Here is a 14,363-nt window from a genome sequence, read left to right as displayed (position 1 = left end):
GGTTTCATCGTAGAAGTATCGCATACTGAGTGGCTAGCCAATCCGGTGCTGGTCGAGAAGAAAAAAGAGGAGGAACCCAAAGCTCCAAAGGCGTGGCGCATGTGCATCGACTACACGAACCTGAACAAGGCTTGCCAGAAAGATCCTTTCCCTTTACCCCGGATCGATCAAGTGATTGATTCTACTGCTGATTGTGAGCTACTGTCTTTCCTGGATGCTTATTTCGGTTTCCACCAGATTCCCCTGAAAAAGGAAGATCAAATAAAAACTGCGTTCATTACCCCGCACGGGGCTTATTGCTATGTCACTATGCCTTTCGGTTTCCGCAACGCTGGTGCAACGTACCAGCGCTGTATGCAAAAGTGTTTGTTTGATCAAATCGGAAAAAACGTGCAAGTCTATGTGGACGATGTAGTGATAAAAACTAAGGTAAAAGAAACCTTGATCGATGATTTGAGGCAAACGTTTGACAACTTGAGGAGGTTCCGGATGAAACTCAATCCGGCAAAATGTACCTTCGGCCCTGCCGGCAAACTGGTTGGCTTTCTCGTATCAAACCGGGGGATTGAGGTTAACCCGGTAAAAATCCGGGCCATCGAAAGAATGACTATACCGCACGATCTCAAGGACGTGCAAAAGTTTACCGGAAGCTTGGCATCGCTAAGCCGGTTCATAAGCAGGTTGGGAGAAAAGGCTCTGCCTCTCTATGCTTTGATGAAAAATCCGATACCTTCGTCCGGACCCTCGATGCAGACGCAGCGTTCAAAGAGCTAAAAACGATGCTGGCAACCGCGCCGGTATTGGCTTCACCTCTAGAAAGGGAGCCCATGCTGTTGTACATAGCAGCAACAAACCGGGTCGTGAGTGTTGTAGTTGTGGTGGAAAGAGAAGAGGAAGGAAAACCGTGCAAAGACCGGTATACTACCTGAGCGAGGTGCTCTCCCTCTCAAAACAAAACTACCCTCACTTCCAGAAAATGACCTATGGCGTGTTCATGGCCGCCACTAAGCTCAAGCACTACTTTGAAGAGCACCCAATGAAGGTGGTAAGTGAGGCACCAAATGGGAAATTCAGATATCGCCATACGTGCCGGTATACGAAAGAAGAGATGCCATAAAATCACAAGATTTAGCTGATTTCTTGGTTGATTGGGCGGAAATGCAATACAAACCGCCGGAACAAAAGATAGAATACTGGAAGATGCACTTCGATGGATCCAAGCTCAAAGAGGGTCTAGGTGCCGGTGTGGTTCTTACTTCACCTAAGGGAGATCATCTCCGGTATGTTCTGCAAGTGCATTTCAGGGCGTCAAACAATGTCGCTGAATACGAGGCTCTGATCCATGGGCTCAGGGTCGCAAAAGAAATCGGTGCACACCGGATCATTTGCTATGGTGATTCAGATCTTGTGGTGCAGCAGTGTTCCGGAGATTGGGACGCAAAAGATGCAAACATGGCCTCATACTGGTTTCACGTGCAAAAGATTGCTGGCTTCTTTGAAGGATGTGAGTTTCACCATGTGTCGCGGGTGGAAAATGAAGCCGCGGATACGCTCTCCAAGTTAGGATCCTCCCGTCAGGAAATTCCTCCCGGAGTGGCTTTGGCTCACCTAAGGATGCCATCGATTAAACCGAGTCCGGAATCCGAATCAATTTTCGTACCGGAGTCACATGTTGTGCCAATGGACATTGATGAAGGAAAACCGGGGACTGCTCCGGTAAACTCGGGGACTGCAGGATCTCAGCCGGAAGAGGCCATGCTGGTGGACAATATGGAGATAGACGTACCGGTATTTCTGGTCCGGGAAGCACCAACTTGGGTTGAACCTATTAAGGAATTCCTGATGAACGACACCTTGCCGGTTGACGAAAATGAGTCAAAAAGAATCCAAAGGAGATCCAAAGCTTACACCATCATCAATGGAGAGGTGTACAAGAGAAGTGTTACCGGTGTCCTCCAAAGATGTGTGGAACCGGAAGAAGGAAAACAAATGCTGGTGGAAATTCACCAAGGAGAGTGTGGGCATCATGCTTCATCAAGAGCGATGGTGGCAAAAGTGTTCCGGCATGGGTTCTACTGGCCCACGGCACTGGAAAATGCTGAGGATTTTGTGCGAAGATGCAACGGGTGCCAGCGGTACGCCAAGCAAAACCATACCCCAACGTCCGGTTTAAAAACTATACCATTAACTTGGCCGTTCGCTGTTTGGTGCCTTGACATGGTTGGCCCATTCAAAACTGCAAGGAGCAGCATGACTCACGTCCTAGTGATGGTGGATAAGTTCACTAAGTGGCTTGAGGTGAAACCTATCGCAAAATGTGATGGGCATACGGCGGTGAAATTCTTGAAAGATGTTATCTTGCGGTATGGCTACCCGCATAGCATTATCACTGACAATGGAAACAACTTTGCTCAAGGAGAGTTCAAAAGATTCTGTGAGGATAACAACATGCAGTTGGATTTGTGCTCAGTCGCACACCCGCAAGGCAATGGCCAAGTGGAAAGAACCAATGCTTTGGTGCTTTCCGGTATCAAACCGAGGCTCATTGAAAAGCTTGAAAAGACACCGGGATGTTGGCTCGATGAGCTACCATCAGTACTGTGGAGCATAAGAACGACTCCGAACCGGTCTACCGGATACACTCCTTTCTTCATGGTTTATGGGGCGGAAGCCGTGATACCAACTGGCATCATACATGATTCACCTAGGGTTCAACTCTATACCGAAGAAGAGGTAAAAGAGGCCCGAGAAAATGATGTGGACTTGCTAGAAGAAGCAAGGGAGTTGGCTTTGGCAAGAACAGCCATATACCAGCAGAACCTCAGACGCTATCATAGCTCGAAGGTTAAACCAAGAATGTTCCGGGAAGGAGACCTGGTGCTACGCCTAGTGCAGCGCACTGAGGGGCGTCACAAACTCTCACCTCCGTGGGAAGGACCTTTCATTGTGAGCAAGGCTCTACACAATGATACTTACTACTTTATCGATGCACAGGAATCAAAGAAGAGAAAGGCGGACAGGTCAGGAGAGGAAACTAAGCGTCCGTGGAACATAGCCCTGCTGCGTCCTTTCTATTCCTGAAGATGTTCTGTAAGGAGTTCCTTTTTGTACCTTATATGCTATGAATAAAAGATGTCGGGACCTCGAATGAATCTCGGGGACTGCCCCTACTGAAATTGCATGCAATGTGTTTATTTTTTCAGTTACCGGTTGCTTGTTGAACATTTTTTCTTTCCGGTTTAGTAACGTGCTAAACCTACCGGAGTCTTCGACTCTGCTGTTGTCCGCAACCCGACTTCATGGCAAGCAAGATAAACCGGTAGGAATTAAGCACGTGAACCACGAAAAGAGGGAGTGGGAACGAACAATCCGAAAAAAATTAACTAACCCCGGTTATACCGGTTTTTAGTGAAAAATTTCGAGTTATTTCTAAGTTTAAGAAAGTGCTTGCTTGGCAAAAGAACTTTGTGACTCATACGCCAAAACACCCAAAAGAGGTAGGCAGAGCCAAAGCAAAAGAACCAAGTGTGCATCGGATTGAATGCGGAAACAATTCCGGAATCTTCACAGTGCAAGATAAAAGCAAACAATGAGTAAAATGCTAAGATAGCATACAAACTTAACTTGATAGGTTACCGGTATAACATACCGGCAAGAAATATTGTAGCACAGCCAAAAGAACGACATAGTATTATCTTACATCATAAACCCCGGCATACCGGGGTAGAATTTAACGAGCATTGTTTTTTAGATAACCAGGTGTGACACATACAAACTGAGAAATATTCAGGCAACGGGGGGCTGCGCGCCGGCACCAGGAGCTTCCGGAGGAACATTGCCTTCTTCCGGAGGAGCGTCACCTTCTCCGACTTCTTCATCCTCCTCGTCCTCAACTGCTTCCTCGTCGTCAGAAAGTGCATCCTTGACGTCGGGAGGAGGAGGGATGAAAGTGCGGGTGTGGGCGCATTCCGCGATCCGGTAGGTGCGATCCTGCCGCTTGGCGGTTAAGACCGGATCCATGTCCGTGGGCGCTTCGCCGCGGAGACTGTGGAAGGCGTCCAAGTACAGGTCCTCATACCAAGAACAGGCAATGCGTAGCGCTGCATCTGCTCCGGCACGGGCCGCGGAGCACTTCCATTCGCGGATCCTCCGGCATGCGTCCTTGAGGCGGTCGGAGATGAGCGTCACGTTGACCGGCACCACTTCCTCAGGCCACATCTCTTTGAAGATTTCCATGGCTCGATTCGGAAGATCGACCAGGTGCCTGTCCACGGCGCGCATGTGCTGGATCCGGGCCGAAAGCGCGACCAAGTGGTCATAAGCGTCCTAGGGCAAGTCCGGGTTGCACATTTCTTGCTCCGCCCTGCGTTCCGCTACCTTATTATGAGCGTGCGCCTGGGAATCTGGAAAGAGCCCTGCAAGAAAAGAGAGAAAAGATAATGACATACTACCGGAAAATATAAGCTTATAAGCAACAGAAGGAAAGAAAGAAGGCTTACTGAGGGCCAACGCGTCGGTATGCACAACCAGCCGGTCATACTCAGCCTGCTCTGCGGTTATAGTGGCGATCCGATCTTGCGCCGCTTTCCGTGTCACAGTCTCTTCCTCCATCTCCGCCCGTAGCACCGCAGTGTTGTTGGTATACTCCTTCAAGGATTCATCCAGTTTGGCCTCAGCTGCAGCCTGGGCCTCCTTCAGCTCACGAGCGTGCCGGAGCTCATCCTGCATGAGCTTCTCCTTTAGCTCACCAACAAGGGTCCTCTGAGCCTCCAGGGCCTTGTGGTGCTCCGAGGCAAGCTGCTCCTTTTCAGCTGGAGTCCGGAAAAGAAAAGTTAAAAGAAAGATAACCGGTAGGATGAAGAGAGGCAAATCAACCGGGAAAGAAATAGTACCTTGAAGCACGGCGAGCTGAGCTTTGAGGGCCTCGATGGAGGCTTCCGAAACAGCTGGTGTGCAAAGAGTTTGTAAGTACTAAAAGGAAAAGCAACCGGTAAAAAGAAGCTGGGGGCACAAAAACTAACCTTGGCACTTGCTGTGAGCCTCGGAGAGCTCCCGGTGCTCCCACAGCAGCTCCTCGAAGAGCTGCTTCCGGACGTCCAGCATGCCCTGTTCAAGTTAAAGAATTCCGGTAAAAAAGATGCCGGTTTAGAAAGAAGTTTCGCGCTAAGAACTGCGCTCTCAACCCGAAACTCGGGGACTGGCTATGCCGGTTTTTTGTGTTTCTAACAAAGTTTCGCGCTAAGAACTGCGCTCTCAACCCGAAACTCGGGGACTGGTTATGCCGGTTTTTAGTTTCTAACAAAGTTTCGCGCTAAGAGCTATGCTCTCAACCTGAAACTCGGGGACTGGGAAGATATATGTAATCTTGAAAGATTGAGAACCGGCATAGATTTAAAGAGCTATGAAGTTCGTGCAACTTACCACAACATTGTTGTTGGCGTCGTGCCACGCGGTGTCAAATTCTTTGACCGCGCGCCGCAACCGGCCAAAGTGCTGCCCAGTGCTTCGGGGGCCGGCAGGATCAATCACCGGCAGCTTGTCCTTCCCCAGGCCACGCGTCGCTGGGGACAGATCCACCTGATTCCACTTCTCAGCGTAATCAAGCAGATGGCCTAGGTCAGCTCCTCTGCGGGTGAGTTCGGTGATCCGGCCCAGCTGAGCTGAGGCCGTCTCTCCGGCCACAATGGCGGCGTGGCCGGCGTGCAGTACGAGGGACCGCGGGCCGGAGGAGGGAGAGCTGGCAGCGGTGGCCACCGCCGCGGGTTATGGCGCGGAGAGCTTGGTGCCCTCTGGCGGTGTTGGCTTGGCGGCGGCGGGCTCTCCCGCTGAGCCTGCCGGAGGAGGCGTTGGCGTGGTCTTGGGTGGCGCAGGAGCTTGAGGCGCGTCCTTTGCCGGAGCGGAGCTTGCCGGCGCGGAAGAATCCGGCACGGTCTTAGAGGGGGAGGAAGCAGGAGTCTTCTTCTTCTTCTTCTTCTTCGGGACGGGAGGAACCTGAGGTTCCGCCCTCCCGGCAGCTTCAGTATTGGCGCCGATGTTGCTGGCGCCGGTGTCTTGGATTTCAGGAGGGGAGACAAGGTCCTCCTCCGCGCGGTGGTCTGAAGGTTCAGGGGCCGCGCGCCCCGCACTTATGTTGCCTCCCAGAGGGGAGGCAGAAGAGTTGCCGGCACCAGATGGTACCGGGCTTGGTTGAGGAGGAGGATAGGCCCTCGCGGTTTCCTCAGAGCTTTCCGGCCTCATGCCGGTGGCGCTCTTGGAAATCTTGAGCGCAGGCCTGAAAAGATAAAGAAAAAGAGAGTTGGAAAAAGTAACTGGGAAAAGAGACTCACGAAACAAGGAAGAAGTAAACGGAAACTTACCCGGAAGCAACCGGCAATCCCTTCTTCCGGTAGTGCTTCGCGGTGACCTGTTGCCCGCCGACAACTTCCTTCCGGGAGCGCTTGGTAGGAGGAGCATCGCTCGAACCGGCCTCGGGCGCCGGTGTCTTGTTCTTTTGGCCCCGAGAGGCAAGCTTCTCCAAGAATTCCCAGCCAACCTCGGCATGTAGCGGAACAGCGCGCTCCACGGCCTATGGTTTGGCGCTGGCTGAGGGAGCATCTACAGAAAGACAATACATGAGGAGGCGAAAGAACAAAATACCTTGAGAACAGTGACCTCATCATCGGAACCGGAAGCTTCGGTTGAAAAGTTACCAGGGCGCGAAGTGTGGGTGTGGTTGATGGCGTGTAACTCACACGTTCGTTGGGAACCCCAAGAGGAAGGTATGATGCGCACAGCAGCAAGTTTTCCCTCAGAAAGAAACCAAGGTTTATCGAACCGGGAGGAGCCAAGAAGCACGTTGAAGGTTGATGGCGGCGGGATGTAGTGCGGCGCAACACCAGGGATTTCGGCGCCATCGTGGAACCTGCACAACACAACCAAAGTACTTTGCCCCAACGAAACGAGTGAGGTTGTCAATCTCACCGGCTTGCTTGTAACAAAGGATTAGATGTATAGTGTGGATGATGATTGTTTGCAAAGAACAAGTAAAGAACAATAGCAGCAGATTTGTATTTCAGATGTAAAGAATGGACCGGGGTCCACAGTTCACTAGAGGTGTCTCTCCCATAAGATAAATAGCATGTTGGGTGAACAAATTACAGTCAGGCAATTGACAAATAAAGAGAACATGACAATGCACATACATGATATGATGAATATTGTGAGATTTAATTGGGTATTACGACAAAGTACATAGACCGCTATCCAAGCATGCATCTATGCCTAAAAAGTCCACCTTCGGGTTATCATCCGAACCCCTTCCAGTATTAAGTTGCAAAACAACGGACAATTGCATTAAGTATGGTGCGTAATGTAATCAATAACTACATCCTCGGACATAGCATCAATGTTTTATCCCTAGTGGCAACAAGCACATCCACAACCTTAGAACTTTCTGTCACTCGTCCCGCATTTAATGGAGGCATGAACCCACTATCGAGCATAAATACTCCCTCTTGGAGTTAAGAGCAAAAACTTGGCCAGAGCCTCTACTAATAACGGAGAGCATGCAAGATCATAAACAACACATAGGTAATAGATTGATAATCAACATAACATAGTATTCTCTATCCATCGGATCCCGACAAACACAACATATAGAATTACAGATAGATGATCTTGATCATGTTAGGCAGCTCACAAGATCCGACAATGAAGCACATGAGGAGAAGACAACCATCTAGCTACTGCTATGGACCCATAGTCCAGGGGTGAACTACTCACTCATCACTCCGGAGGCGACCATGGCGGTGAAGAGTCCTCCGGGAGATGATTCCCCTCTCCGGCGGGGTGCCGGAGGTGATCTCCAGAATCCCCCGAGATGGGATTGGCGGCGCGGCGTCTCGACAAGGTTTTCCGTATCTTGGCTCTCGTGCACGGGGTTTCGCGATGAAGGCTTTAAGTAGGCGGAAGGGCAACGCGGGGGCCACACGAGGGCCCCACACGCCGTGGCCGCGCGGCCGGGGTCCGAGCCGCGCCGCCCTGTTGTGGCGGCGCCTCGTGGCCCCACTTCCTTTCCCCTCGGTCTTCCGGAAGCTTCGTGGAAAAATAGGGCCCCGGGCGTTGATTTCGTCCAATTCCGAGAATAGTTCCTTTGTAGGATTTCTGAAACCAAAAACAGCAGAAAACAACAAGCCGGCTCTTCGGCATCTCGTTAATAGGTTAGTGCCGGAAAATGCATAAATACAACATATAATGTGTATAAAACATGTAGATATCATCAATAATGTGGCATGGAACATAAGAAATTATCGATACGTCGGAGACGTATCAGCATCCCGATGCTTAGTTCCTGCTCGTCCCGAGCGGAGTAAACGATAACAAAGATAATTTCCGGAGTGACATGCCATCATAACCTTGATCATACTATTGTAAACATATGTAATGAATGCAGCGATCAAAACAATGGTAATGACATGAGTAAACAAATGAATCATAAAGCAAAGACTTTTCATGAATAGCACTTAAAGACAAGCATCAATAAGTCTTGCATAAGAGTTAACTCATAAAGCAATAAATCAAAGTAAAGGTATTGAAGCAACACAAAGGAAGATTAAGTTTCAGCGGTTGCTTTCAACTTGTAACATGTATATCTCATGGATAATTGTCAACATAGAGTAATATAACAAGTGCAATATGCAAGTATGTAGGAATGAATGCACAGTTCACACAAGTGTTTGCTTCTTGAGGTGGAGAGAAATAGGTGAACTGACTCAATATAAAAATAAAAGAAAGGTCCTTCAAAGAGGAAAGCATCGATTGCTATATTTGTGCTAGAGCTTTTATTTTGAAAACAAGAAACAATTTTGTCAACGGTAGTAATAAAGCATATATATCATGTAAATTATATCTTACAAGTTGCAAGCCTCATGCATAGTATACTAATAGTGCCCGCACCTTGTCCTAATTAGCTTGGACTACCGGATCATCGCAATACACATGTTTTAACCAAGTGTCACAAAGGGGTACCTCCATGCCGCCTGTAGAAAGGTCTAAGGAGAAAGCTCGCATTTTGGATTTCTCGCTTTTGATTATTCTCAACTTAGACATCCATACCGGGACAACATGGACAACAGATAATGGACTCCTCTTTAATGCATAAGCATGTAGCAACAATTAGTGTTCTCATATGAGATTGAGGATATATGTCCAAAACTCGAAACTTCCACCATGATTCATGGCTTTAGTTAGCGGCCCAATGTTCTTCTCTAACAATATGCATGCTCCAACCATTAAGGTGGTAGATCTCTCTTACTTCAGACAAGACGGACATGCATAGCAACTCACATGATATTCAACAAAGGGTAGTTGATGGCTTCCCCAGAAACATGGTTATCGCACAACAAGCAACTTAATAAGAAATAAAGTGCATAAGTACATATTCAATACCACAATAGTTTTTAAGCTATTTGTACCATGAGCTATATATTGTAAACGTAAAGAATGGAAATTTTAAAGGTAGCACTCAAGCAATTTACTTTGGAATGACGGAGAAATACCATGTAGTAGGTAGATATGGTGGACACAAATGGCATAGTGGTTGGCTCAAGGATTTTGGATGCATGAGAAGTATTCCCTCTCGATACAAGGTTTAGGCTAGCAAGGTTATTTGAAACAAACACAAGGATGAACCGGTGCAGCAAAACTCACATAAAAGACATATTGTAAACATTATAAGACTCTACACCGTCTTCCTTGTTGTTCAAAACTCAATACTAGAAATTATCTAGACTTTAGAGAGACCAAATATGCAAACCAAATTTAGCAAGCTCTAAGTGTTTCTTCATTAATGGGTGCAAAGTATATGATGCAAGAGCTTAAACATGAGCACAACAATTGCCAAGTATCAAATTATTCAAGACATTTTAGAATTACTACATGTAGCATTTCCCGATTCCAACCATATAACAATTTAACGAAGAAGATTCAACCTTCGCCATGAATACTATGAGTAAAGACTAAGGACATATTTGTCCATATGCAACAGCGGAGCGTGTCTCTCTCCCACACAATGAATGCTAGGATCCATTTTATTCAAACAAAACAAAAACAAAAACAAACCGACGCTCCAAGCAAAGTACATAAGATGTGATGGAATAAAAATATAGTTTCAGGGGAGGAACCTGATAATGTTGTCGATGAAGAAGGGGATGCATCCCCAAGCTTAGACGCTTGAGTCTTCTTAAAATATGCAGGGGTGAACCACCGGGGCATCCCCAAGCTTAGAGCTTTCACTCTCCTTGATCATATTGCATCATTCTCCTCTCTTGATCCTTGAAAACTTCCTCCACACCAAACTCGAAACAACTCATTAGAGGGTTAGTGCATAATAAAAGTTAACATGTTCAGAGGTGACACAATCATTCTTAACACTTCTGGACATTGCGTAAAGCTACTGGACATTAATGGAACAAAGAAATTCATCCATAATAGCAAAAGAGGCAATGCGAAATAAAAGGCAGAATCTGTCAAAACAGAACAGTTCGTAAAGATGGATTTTATTGAGGCACCAGACTTGCTCAAATGAAAATGCCCAAATTGAATGAAAGTTGCGTACATATCTGAGGATCACGCACGTAAATTGGCATATTTTGCTGAGCTACCTACAGAGGGGCAGGTCGAAATTCGTGACAGCAAAGAAATCTGTTTCTGCGCAGTAATCCAAATCTAGTATGAACCTTACTATCAACGACTTTACTTGGCACAACAATGCACAAAACTAAGACAATGCACAAAACTAAGATAAGGAGAGGTCGCTACAGTAGTAAACAACTTCCAAGACTCAAATATAAAACAAAAATACTGTAGTAAAAACATGGGTTGTCTCCCATAAGCGCTTTTTTTTAACGCCTTTCAGCTAGGCGCAGAAAGTGTATATCAAGTGTTATCAAGAGGTGATGCATCTTCAGCGGGGTTTGGAGTTTTCTCAACCATGCATAGTATATTAGATACATAAGTTTCAGCGGCTCCCTTTTCATTAGTCTTGGGCTTGCTACTCTCATCAAACAAATTTTCAGGAACAAGCCAATCATAGTTATTTTCTAGCGCTTCATTCATTGCTAGGAGCTTACATGGTATTGGTGCTTTGATCTCCCCACCATCATTAATGTTATTAGTGTACCTTACTCTCTCCATGTCCATCTTTTCAAGGATACTAACAAAATTGGTATAAGAACCAAGCATCTTATATTTAATAAAGACCTTTCTAGCCTCTCTTGCTATACCACCAAATTCTCTAAGAAGGGTTTCTAAAACAAAATCTTTCTTTTCCCCTTCTTCCATATCACCGTGTGTAAGAAACATGTGTTGGATTATAGGATTGAGATTAACAAATTTAGTTTCCAACATGCGAACTAAAGCAACGAGCAAGCAATTTCATAAGTAGGAGCAAGTTCTACCAAGTGTCTATCTTCAAAATCTTCAACGGTACTAACATGATTGAAAAATTCTTCTATATTATTTCTCCCAATTATAGACCCACGTCCTACCAGTATGTCTTTTACGGTAAAATTAAAAGGAAACATGTTGAAATAAGTAAAGCAAATATAAGTAACTATTTTTTTGTGTGTTTTTGATATAGAGTGCAAGACAGTAAATAAAGTAAAGCTAGCAACTAAATTTTTTTGTGTTTTGATATAATGCAGCAAACAAGTAAGTAAATAAAATAAAGCAAGACAAAAACAAAGTAAAGAGATTGGATTGTGGAGACTCTCCTTGCAGCGTGTCTTGATCTCCCCGGCAACGGCGCCAGAAAAAGAGCTTGATGGCGTGTAACTCACACGTTCGTTGGGAACCCCAAGAGGAAGGTATGATGCGCACAGCAGCAAGTTTTCCCTCAGAAAGAAACCAAGGTTTATCGAACCAGGAGGAGCCAAGAAGCACGTTGAAGGTTGATGGCGGCGGGATGTAGTGCGGCGCAACACCGGGGATTTCGGCGCCAACGTGGAACCCGCACAACACAACCAAAGTACTTTGCCCCAACGAAACAAGTGAGGTTGTCAATCTCACCGGCTTGCTGTAACAAAGGATTAGATGTATAGTGTGGATGATGATTGTTTGCAAAGAACGAGTAAAGAACAATAGCAGCAAATTTGTATTTCAGATGTAAAGAATGGACCGGGGTCCACAGTTCACTAGAGGTGTCTCTCCCATAAGATAAATAGCATGTTGGGTGAACAAATTACAGTCAGGCAATTGACAAATAAAGAGAACATGACAATGCACATACATGATATGATGAATATTGTGAGATTTAATTGGGCATTACGACAAAGTACATAGACCGCTATCCAGCATGCATCTATGCCTAAAAAGTCCACCTTCAGGTTATCATCCGAACCCCTTCCAGTATTAAGTTGCAAAACAACAGAACAATTGCATTAAGTATGGTGCGTAATGTAATCAATAACTACATCCTCGGACATAGCATCAATGTTTTATCCCTAGTGGCAACAAGACATCCACAACCTTAGAACTTTCTCGTCACCGTCCCGCATTTAATGGAGGCATGAACCCACTATCGAGCATAAATACTCCCTCTTGGAGTTAAGAGCAAAAACTTGGCCGAGCCTCTACTAATAACGGAGAGCATGCAAGATCATAAACAACACATAGGTAATAGATTGATAATCAACATAACATAGTATTCTCTATCCATCGGATCCCGACAAACACAACATATACAATTACGGATAGATGATCTTGATCATGTTAGGCAGCTCACAAGATCCGACAATGAAGCACATGAGGAGAAGACAACCATCTAGCTACGCTATGGACCCATAGTCCGGGGGTGAACTACTCACTCATCACTCCGGAGGCGACCATGGCGGTGAAGAGTCCTCCGGGAGATGATTCCCCTCTCCGGCGAGGTGCCGGAGGTGATCTCCGGAATCCCCGAGATGGGATTGGCGGCGGCGGCGTCTCGCATAGGTTTTCCGTATCTTGGCTCTCGGTACCGGGGGTTTCGCGACGAAGGCTTTAAGTAGGCGGAAGGGCAACGCGGGGGGCCACACGAGGGCCCCACACGCCAGGGCCGCGCGGCCAGGGTCCAGGCCGCGCCGCCCTGTTGTGGCGGCGCCTCGTGGCCCCACTTCCTTTCCCCCTCGGTCTTCTGGAAGCTTCGTGCAAAAATAGGACCCTGGGCGTTGATTTCGTCCAATTCCGAGAATAGTTCCTTTGTAGGATTTCTGAAACCAAAAACAGCAGAAAACAGCAACTGGCTCTTCGGCATCTCGTTAATAGGTTAGTGCCGGAAAATGCATAAATACAACATATAATGTGTATAAAACATGTAGATATCATCAATAATGTGGCATGGAACATAAGAAATTATCGATACGTCGGAGACGTATCAGTGGTCCATCTTGTTCTTGGTCCAGACCACGTAAGGATCCGGATCCACCTCGTCCAAGTCGCGCTTGCGGCAAGGACCTCGAGCCTCCGCGGCAATGCGAGGAAAGCGCTCGCAGGCCTGAAAAAAGAGAAAAAATCAGTTAGTTATGCATCGAAAGGCTACCGGAAAAACAATCCGGATTGCTTAAGTTCTTACTTTGTTAGTTGGAGGATTCATGGAGCTGAGGGGAAGAAAGCCCCACTCCCAATCCATCGGCATGTCGTTTTGGCAAATTTGCCTAGCCTTGAGGACTATGTCCTCTTTGCTTAATGCCAAGCCGGTGATTTTGGTGGGATCGCGGGGGCCGCACATCTGGCTCATCTTGTGAGCCCGACACTGGAGGGGAAGCACCCGACGTGAGATGAACGCGCGGATGATATCATCGGAGCAGATGTCCGTCTCCTTCTTGAGCTTCTCCAGGAACCGAACAATCTGGTTAGTTTCGATATGATCGCTTCCCGGATTGTAGCCCCAGTTGGCCCTTGTAGGCGTCTTCAGATTATACGCCGGCAGATTGATAAAATCTACGGTGCCCTTGTTCCTCACGTAGAAGAAGGTCTCTTGCCATGCCCGGCATGAGTCAAGACCGGAAAATTTGAAGAAAGGGCTCCCCTGGCGGGCGCCCACGATGCAGGATCCGCATCGCACCGGAGGTTTGGGCTTGGGGATGTCTTTGCCTTGGACCGAGTTGATCCGAAGGCAGAAGAAGCGAGCAAAAGCTTCTTTAGTGGGAAGGAGGCCAATGTAGGCCTCCATGAAAGAAACGAAGCAAGAGAGATAGAAAATGGCATTGCCAGGAAGATGGTGAGGTTGGAGTTGGTAAAAATCAAGGAACTCGCAGAAAAAGTCAGAAGCCGGAAGGCCGAAGCCGCGCTCGAAGTGAGCAAGGAAAACTACGAACTCTCCGGGTTCGGGCGCGGGTTCCACCTCG

This window comes from Lolium rigidum, chromosome 7, assembly GCF_022539505.1.
Source record: "Lolium rigidum isolate FL_2022 chromosome 7, APGP_CSIRO_Lrig_0.1, whole genome shotgun sequence".
In the NCBI taxonomy this organism is placed as follows: Eukaryota; Viridiplantae; Streptophyta; class Magnoliopsida; order Poales; family Poaceae; genus Lolium; species Lolium rigidum.
The sequence above is the reverse complement of the archived record's forward strand: the minus strand, read 5'-3'. Positions refer to the sequence as shown.